Source organism: Pelodiscus sinensis, chromosome 3 (genome assembly GCF_049634645.1).
Source record: "Pelodiscus sinensis isolate JC-2024 chromosome 3, ASM4963464v1, whole genome shotgun sequence".
NCBI classification, from domain to species: Eukaryota; Metazoa; Chordata; order Testudines; family Trionychidae; genus Pelodiscus; species Pelodiscus sinensis.
Window position 1 is genome coordinate 115,626,078 of NC_134713.1, and position 9,754 is coordinate 115,635,831.

General features: G+C 38.6%; 1 protein-coding gene across 5 annotated transcripts in view; it reads left to right on the top strand.

The window, feature by feature from the left end:
• The window catches only part of PACRG (parkin coregulated), a 486,879-nt gene that overhangs the window by 142,911 nt on the left and 334,214 nt on the right, over positions 1-9,754 (top strand). The window lies entirely within an intron of this gene.

Sequence of the window (9,754 nt, forward strand, 5' to 3'; positions counted from 1 at the left end):
ACACTTATACACAAGCTTAACTTTAAGTATTTGATTAGTTGTCTACACATGAAAGTTACAGAATAATGTAGGGTGTGAATTTAAAGCAGAATAGCTGTTCTATGTTTAAACAATCCCTGAGTACAGAATTTGAGCCATAATTCTGATTTTCCCCTAGTATGCACTGAGAACAGTATCAATGGAAAGCTAACTGTCTAACATGTATTTAAATTCTCTCTACAAAAGGTGCTAAGTAGTGTTTCAAACTGTATTAATGAAACTGTTAGCTAACATTTTTTTTAAAAAAAGACGTGGTGGTTGTTTTAAGTTTAGACAGGGCTCTAGAGGCTTGAACTGATCGCTTCCTAAGTAAAACTCAAGTAAATGGGTTTAGTGCAGTGGAATATGTAGAAGTTTAGAGGAGATAAATCCTGACGTTATTCTGAAATAAGTATGTCTACACAGCAAGCCATTATTTCAAAACTTCTTGTGAAATGAGGGTAGCAGGAGTCAGAATAAGGGAAGTTGAAGGAAGAGTGTTCCTGCTGTGTAAACAGTGCCAAAAGCCGAATTAAGCTATTTTGACTTCAGCAACGCAATTGACATAGCTGTAGTTGGATAGCTTAATTTGAGTTTTGCCCTGCTGTGTACATGTGCCCTTCGTGACATCTCATTTGGAGCTTTACTACAGAGCTCTGCTTTGCCTGCGTTCCGAGAAGGCTTATTCTGGAGGTGATAGTTTGTTTTACCATTTATAACTTGCAATTTCAAAATGGAAAATGAAAGGAGATGTGCACTTTTGAATATTGATGGATTGTGACAGTGACTGACCACTATCTGATCAGCTGGAGACATCGTACTATTTAGTGGGTTTTTTCAACAGAGACCAAATAAACTAGATTTTGCTACAACAAAGTTAACTCTTATTGCATGTTTTTAAGTTTACCATGACGCAAGGTATGCCCTTGGATGCTACTGTAATATCGGTAATCGTGCTTCAAAAGCAGTCATATTAGACTTCTTTGCATTTCTCTCATATTACTATTCAGCTTTTTTTAAAGGTTGTTGCCCCCGATAGGCAAAAACAGATAAATATTTATAATCTAGGGCTAAAAGAGTGCTATATACAAAAACAAGGGACAAGATCATGCCAATGTAGACGTAGCCTCAGATTTCAGATCTTTGTTTGTGCCCTAAGCAGTGTTTGTGAGGAAGATTTAGGTTCAAATATAGTGCATTTTTTATGAGTAAAGCCATGTGCAATTTTTCAGATGAACTGTTCATTACTGAAAAATGGAGTTTACATCCATCCAAAACTGTCTTCACATTTGCTAAACAGTTTCAGCCAATTTTTGGAGATGGAAGGATTTAGATTCTATTCAACTATCATCAGCTTCCTTTAGTCCAGTGGTTAGTACACTCTCATAGTATGTAGGAGCTCAAGATTCAATAACCTATTGTGCCTAATGTGGAGAAGGGAGTTAAAGTTGAGTCTTCTACACTGCAACAGAATACCCAAGAGGTAGAGTTATGGGATAATCTCAAACAGATTATTCTCATTTTCTCCTCATATACCTATTCTACTTTAGGATTTAAAACTTCAGGCTCCTACATCCTAATTAGCAAGCTATAGAATCATATTATTTCCTCTCACATTCATATATATTAATGCTCCCTGCCTGGCCTGGCCTGCCCTGGCCCTGTGCTACTCCTGGAAGTAGTGGACACATCCCTCCCTGTGGGCACAAGGACTGTCTAGATGCGGTTATTTCAGAAAAACCATCCCTTTTTTGAAAGAACCCTAATGCCTGAAAAAATGAGGTTTACGGGTTCTTTCAAAATAGGTTTTTTTTCCTGAAAGAACTGTGTCTAGACCACATTTTTCCAAAAATTCCATTTTTGAAAAAGTGATTGGAATCTATTATGTAAATTGTGTGAAATTTGTAAATCGGTGCTTTGTTTGCAATTTCGAAGTTCTTCATTTACATTTCTCTATCGAAAGAGGAATGTAGTCTAGACATAGCCTTGGTGAAGGGTAGAAGGTGTCCTCATTCTGAACCCGTCCCAAGTGATGACCTCAGTACTCCCATTGGCCAGGAACTGTGGAAAATGAGAACTGTAGAGTCAGTGCCTAAGGACAGAGCCAGCATATGGAGCCACTTGCTCTCTCCACCAAGGGGTCACACGGAGGGACAGACCATCTGTTTCTGGGAGTGGTGTGGGGGCAGAACATGCAGGGAACCTGCCTTTGCTCTAGTGTGTTGCTGACCAGGACTCAGGGCCACCTGAAGTAAGCATCACCAGGCTGGAGCCCACATCCTGATCCCCTCCTGCACCCTAACCTGCTGTCTCAGCCCCCTTCTAGAGCCCACATCCTGCACCTCTCCCACATCCCAAACACTCCTGCATCCCAATGTCTTGCACCAGTCCAGAGCCCACTTCCACTCCCAAACTCCCTCTCAGAGCCTGCACTTCCTCCTGCCTCCAAACCTCTTTCCCCAACCCTGAACCCCCCGTTACACTCAAACTCTGACAATCTACCCCCCTCTTCTGCACCCTTACCCGCTGCCCCAGGCTCAGCCTAATGTTTCCTCCCACACTCCAAACTTCGGCCCCAGCCCAGAGCCTTTACTTTCTCACACCCTGTCAAGGCTGTTCCCCACTTTGGCACCATGAATGCAGAAGTGGGGGCCTGCAAAAGCACCCCAAAACCTGATCTCTACAGGTTTTGGTACAAAAACTTCCCCCAAAATCCTAATACCTGGACTTTGGAGAATAAAAACCACTGCCACCACTCAAGTATTTGTAAGAAGACCAGGGAAGAGATCACTTGGGAAACCTCCTCCCTAAAACCTCAGGGGTACCTCAAGCTCTTTTCGCCAAAGAGCTTGAAAAGAAAGTAAGCTGCAATCTGTGGTAGCTGCCCCCTAGTTAGAGGTATGCAGATACCCACAGACAGATTTTCCAGGACACAGAAATGAACCAATACCAGGATAATTAGAAAAAGAAAACAAACTTGTGTTATCAGAACCAGTTTATAGTTGCAAGCATAATAAAGTGGCTAGTTGGAAAAAAGCCACCAATTAATATACTCATAGGGGAGTGCTCAAATCTTATTTACAAAAGAGAGGGGAAAAAAGCACTTTTAACAGCACAGATATCATTTTCACAGTCCCAAACCATAAAATGGATTATCCATAAACCTGATGGATTAACTAACTTTACTCTACTTATATATTGTGAAAAGACTTCTTGGAGAGAGAGACGGCCTCCCATCTCCCTGTTACCTGGAAGAAACCACTCTGACTCCGACAAAGAAGGGAAAAGTTAAAAATGTCTTTGTCCCAGTTTGAAATCCCTGCTTGCATTGTTATTGGCTGACCAGATACCTGGCTAGAGACAAGTGCTGGCCAGCCCTCATGGTTGTAACACACCCCATCCCTCTACTCTATCCCAGTGAAAGTGAGTGAGGGTAGGAGTGAGTTACAGAGGGAGGGCAGATCGAGTGAACAGGAGCAGAACATAGGTGAGGTCTTGGAGAACAGATAGGGCAAGGGTGTTTGGGTTTGTGTGAATAGATGGTTGGCATCCCTAGGTAGAACGTGGGAGGAGACTGAATGTAAATGAGTATCCTTGGGTTTTTTTCCCTCATTCTCCATTGAATCAATGACCTCGCTACATATAGCCAGAAAAGAGGTGCAATTATGATTGATTCATAGCTCTTATTAGTATGTCAGCACCTATCCTTAACCAGGCAGGACAGGGGAGTAGTTTTCTTCTTGAATACAGTTTTTCTGAAAGAGTATCCTTTTAAATTCAGTGGAGAGTAAAATTCCTTGATTAATTTTAAATGTGGTAATCATTTTGGTTGGCATAAATCCATACTTACTGACTCTGCGTATACCTTCCTCTCAAATATTGTTTTAAATGGATTTATTAATTCCATTTCAAAATTCAAACCACTTAAAAGCAAGTAAAAATTGTAGCAATGAGTTCATATCCTTAAAAACAGTCTTGGCACATGCTTATTTGTTATTTGTAAAGTCAGTTTCTGTCAGCAAATAGGACATACTGACTGCAAGAGTCAGCTTTTGAAAATGAAAAATAGATATGTTTATTTGCTCTTTCTTCCATTCATTGTATAAGCACTAATTTACATCTTTGTTAATAAAAGATGCTAAAAGAGGATACTATCAGGTTAAAAGCTAGGAATAATGCCATGTCAGTTGAAAACTGGTTGGAAGATTGCAAAGGGAAATGACAAATGGCAGCATGTCAAGATTGAGCCATGCAGTTAGTGGATATTAAAGACTAGAACTGTTTTGTTTTATTATTTTTATAAGTTATCCAGAAGAAGTAAACTGTAATAGTGAAACTTCAAGATTATATTAAATGGGATGGATCTCAAAATACCAGTGTTGGTAGAAATAATACACAGTAATGTAGAGATTAAAAGAATACGCGCCTAATATGAAAATCAGTTCTTGGAAAATTGAATACTAAATATATACGGAGGGAAATAGTCTTCACATATAGTCAATGGAAGGAAAAAGGTAGAAAGCAGATATGCTAAAAAACTACCCAACTATAGTAGTGATAGTTTAAAAAATTTAGACATATACAATTTGATATTGCAGCAAAAAAGATAATTCATTTTTGGGCTAGTGTCACGAGGCTGAATTTCCTGCCCCCTCTGGAGGGCAGGGGTAGGACCCCAAGTCTCTATATAAAGTCACTTTAACACAGGCCCACCAGTCCGAGTCTTGATGCAAAGTCACCGGGCGGCCCTTTAAGGCAGGGCCTGCTGGCTCAAGTTTCTACGGAAAGTCAGTGACTGTCTCTCTTTAACACAGGGCCCACTGGCCCGAGTCTCTAGAGTCACCGGTCTGTCCTTTAAGGCAGGGCCTGTTGGCCCACTAGCCTGAGTCTTTACACCAAGTTGGTGTTTGGTCCTTTAACGCAGGACTCACCAGCCCAAGTCTCTATTCCTCGACACTTGTTGGCCCTTTAAGGCAGGGCTGAAAGGCCTGTGATGGCAAGTCGCTGGGGGGGAAGGGGGGAAGAGGGAGGCAGCGGCACCCTTGGTAGGGGGACCCAGACCCACCCTACTCTACCAGGACCTGGTCCAGGGCTCTGTGAGTGGCAGGACAGTCCACCACTCAGCGGGGAATCTGTCCAAAACGCGCTGAGGTTCCCAGGGTGGGAGAGGCTGCTCCTGCACCTTCCCTGGGCCACTTCCTACCTAGTCCAACAGGGTATCTTCCCATTTTCTTGCAGGGTCCTCCAATTCCCATCCAAAACCACAGTTTCAGTCTCTTGTCTCTGTCTACACTACACCACTTTCAGCAACAGAGCTGTGTTGACACAGCCCTGTTGCTAAAAGTTGGCATGTATAAATGCTATTTGTCAGCACTTTTGCCAATAAAATACTTTGTTTGTACAAGCAGCTTTTGCTTTGTTGGCAGACGAGTGCTCTTGCTGTGGCAAAACTTTTGTTGTTTAGGGAGGAGGCTAGGATTAAGCACCTGTGAATGACAAAAGTTTGTGTGTTAACATTCTTGCAAGTGTAGACTAAGCCTTAGCTTCTTTGCCTTCAAATTTCAGATTTTAAAACATGCAGACAGTTCCACACATAAGGTTTGATTCTAATTTAAATGAAAGTGTTTTTACGCCAGTCTGACAGTATAAAGTAGAACTCGCAGCTAGGAATGCTCCGTAACCTATCATTACATTTAGTATTTATATAGTTGTATTTTGTCTTCAAAGCAGTTTATAAGCACTAAATCTCACAATACCTATGTACACAGCATGGCTATTTCAGGATACTGGAGGTGTCCCAAAATAGTTACCCTGCATCTTAATAAGCTGCCCATTATTTCAAAATATTTTGAAATAATGGGAAAGCTATTTCGGCATCCCTGTAACCTTTGTTCCATGAGGGTTAAAGGCTGTTTTGAAATAGTGCGTTATTCAAAATTTGGTGATGTGTAGACATGCCGAATTTCATAATAAGCTATTTTGAAATAGAATCCAAATAAGACACACAATTTGTGTAGCACAAGTTGCGTATCTTATTTTGAATTTAGGATGCTGTGTAGACGCACAAGTTAGGTAAGCAGTTTTATTCCTATTTTATAGAAGGCAAAAGAGAATACAAAACTGAAGCTTGGAGGTTAAGATGATCTTCTCAAAATTGCCACTTAAATTTGGACATCACCTGTTTTGGGAATCAAGTCTCAAGGTGGGCATCAGAAACTTAGGTACCAAAAATTAGTGGATACTTTCAGAAAATTTTGCCCTAAATAACTTGCACAGTTTCACATGGAGTCACTGAAAGGACTAGGATTGTAAGCTCCCAGAGTCAGGGTTTTCAGTTGTTGCTATTGTGCTTCCTACCAGTAATTCCAGATAAAAGTAGTTTTTTTAAATATTATTTTTAAAAATAGTCTAGAGTCCTCACTAAATATACTATTAAAATAGGTTTTCAAAGAAATAATCAAAATTTTTAAAAATGTTCATTATTTAATTGCATGCTTTAAGCATTCATTAAAATTTTAAGAGACGAGATGAGATGACACGTGACTGTACAAACACCTACAATTTTGTGGTGACTCAATTGCTAATACTACTGTATGAAGAACTTTCATGACTTTATTCCTTTTTAGTCCTTTTTGAAAGGATACATCTTTGCATTTCTTGGCAGAATTACTGTTCATGGAGTGAAAGGTAGAAAATCATATGAAAATGAAGTGTTTCCACTGATATAATTGATAATTTCATAGAATACTATAGAATTTGAAATAATTATTTAGCTAAATATGCCTGGTATTTACTTTCTAATCTGTTTTTTAAAACTATACTTTCAAACGCCACAGTATCAATGAAACAATAAATTATATTATGAATATGAGAACATCCTTACACTCTTCTTAACCACTTGTGGCTCACTTTTATGAAGTATCCATTATCAGTTCTGTTTATCATAACTCATTGTTCAGTCTTTTCCATTTCTTGTATATTTATAACTGAAAAAATGCAATGGAATGTTTATCTTCCCTCCTTACATAAAATACCATATTTATTAAAAACTGACATGCACATTTACTTAATAGAAGATTAATTTGTTTCCTTGAAAGATTAAAGGATGTTGTCCCCGAGATCCTTTTTCTTTTAAGAGCAATTGCTAGAATTTGAATGCCACTCTTCAGTACAAGTCTAAAACAGGTCTTGCAAAGGAAAGTGACAGTTTACCTGATTTCTGTAATACAGAGCTGCCATATTTCAATTATTAATTCCTCTGTGGTTAATTAATAGTCACAGCTTATTCTAGGATTCTAAAAAATGGTAATCTTCTGTCAGCTAATTTACTGTTCCTCTTTTGTTCTGAATACACAATTTAATGCCATCCCTTTATTTGATGTAAATTGCCATCTCTTGAAAGTGTATTGAATGAAAGCCCCACCATGTATCAGAAATAACTTTAATTTAAATTTGCTAAATGACCTCTGAAAGCTGGATGAAAGATTCTATGCTGAATGGACTGGTACTCCCTGCCTGTATAATTTATGTGAGAAATTAGTGCAAATAGTTCACTTTTATGAAGCAGTGCTGCTTGTAGCAAGCCTGCAGAAACAATTTTCCCCCAAGCCTCCATCTGTTCTTCAAACCAGGGCATATGCCATCTCATTGAGCTTGAAAGTCAACTGATTTATAACACTTGAAAAGTGCATAGATTGAAAAGAAAGGTCGACTGCTGCTGTGTGACAATGATTTGTTGGGCACTTGGATAAAGACAATTCACATTACTATGGACCCAAAGGGAAACAAGTGATGTTGTAAGCTTCAAAAGTTGGTAGATTGACAATCAAGAGGAAAACAAATTGCTCCTCCTCTTTGACTTGAACAGCTACCTTTCTTCAAAAAAGGGTGTTTAGAAGGTGGAGGTAGGCAACAGAGCCAAGATATTTTATTATCTCTGTGTTTCAGGCAGAATAGTCTTTTTTCTCCCCAGCTACAAAGGTTGTCGTCTAGAAGTGTCAGAGCTCGTTGCACTTTAATCTTTAAACTGTAACTGAAACATCAGTCTTAAAAGTGCTTGTTGCTGCTTGTTAGAAAGTTCCATTCAGTGGCACAAGCAGGGCTTTGATGATTTTTCTGTATCTACCCTGAAGGTGAATCCATAGCCCTCTCCCAATTAGTAATTTAATGAATAGCTCATTCTCTTTTCCATCACTTATGATTCCTTTTCCCTTTACTCAAAGACTACAAAGAGCTGAATCTCTGTCAGGTGACAAATCAAATCAAATTGACAACTTGACCATAAGAAAATCAATGTGTTTGATGTTTTCATTTATGTTGGTGAAACACTGTGTATCTTCTGTTGTAAGGCTTGGAGACAGAGTGAATCCTCAAATCCTGTTTCTTTTATCAAACTTATAATGTTTTTATTTCAGCCATCAACAACCAAAAAGTGTGACAGTTAGCCTTAGTCTACACTAGGGAGTTATTTTGAAATAATAAGCAGAGCATCCACACTACCAAGGCTGTATGTAGAAATAATGGGTTCGTTTTTTCAAAATCTGTACTCCTTCTTTCCTTGGGGAATAAGCTTATTCTGAAATAGTTATTTCCTAGTGTAGACATGCCCTTAGGGTTCAAAAGCATAAAATATTTTAGCTAAGAAAAGTAAATATAATTAGTGCACAAAACTTTTTAATATGAAAATTGAGATAGATCTTGTGTTAGAAAAGCACTGAGGATATGTTTACACTGTGGGACAAAGTCAAAATAAGATATGCAACTTCATCTACATTAATTGCATAGCTGAAGTTGAAGTAGCTTAACAGCTTTTGGAGCTGTCCACACTGAAGGAAGTCAAAAGAAGAATACTCTTCCTTCAACTTCCCTTACTCCTCATGAAATGAGGGTTACCGGCACCCTTCTCAGTTTGAATGAGCTGTCTTAAACTGACCGCTAATTTGAGCCCTGGAAGATTGATAGCGGCAGCTTCAATTCTTCCTCTGCAGTGTAGACGTGCCCTAAGAGCCAAAAGCACATGTAAACAGGGAAATGAATTGTCCTCCAGACTATGAAATACAACTTTCATTTCATAGTTGTGATCTTTTCTACATTACTAAAAAAATCTATTCGAGTCTAGAGTCATGGAGTGTTATATAGGCATATATATCCTGACCTGACTTACACATTGATGATTTTCTAATGTTCTGCTTAGTGTAGCTCAGTAAAGAAGAGCCCAGAAGGGCAGATGGACTAGGTCATATTCTGAATGTTTGTAATTATATAAAATAGATTTATCTCGTAGGCTATCTCTGAAGCCACCAGTTGGTATATTAGAAATCTAACTATATAAATGGAATAATATAGACATCCTATAATTTGCCTTTATAAAATGGGCTTTTTGAAAAGCAGACTATTTAACTAATGAAACTTAAGGTGGTGTGAATATCCCCTATAATTTAATTGAACAAAGCTCAATGCCTCTTTTCTTGCTGCAAACATGTTGCCCCAAAATATATACGGTATCAAAATAACTCCACGTTTGGAATCATGTGGCCAGATAAACGGCTCTTAGCCTTTTATCTACTGCTTTGCCAAATATGATAGGCATTTTTACTCTACTTTTATTTATTTTTATCCCATATTATATATGTTTGCTTATTATAATACAATAATTTTTGAAAATGTAGTCTGTATTCACAGTTAGCATGACAGTATTCCTATGTAGCAACAGCCCCAGCATGTGCTAGGCAATACA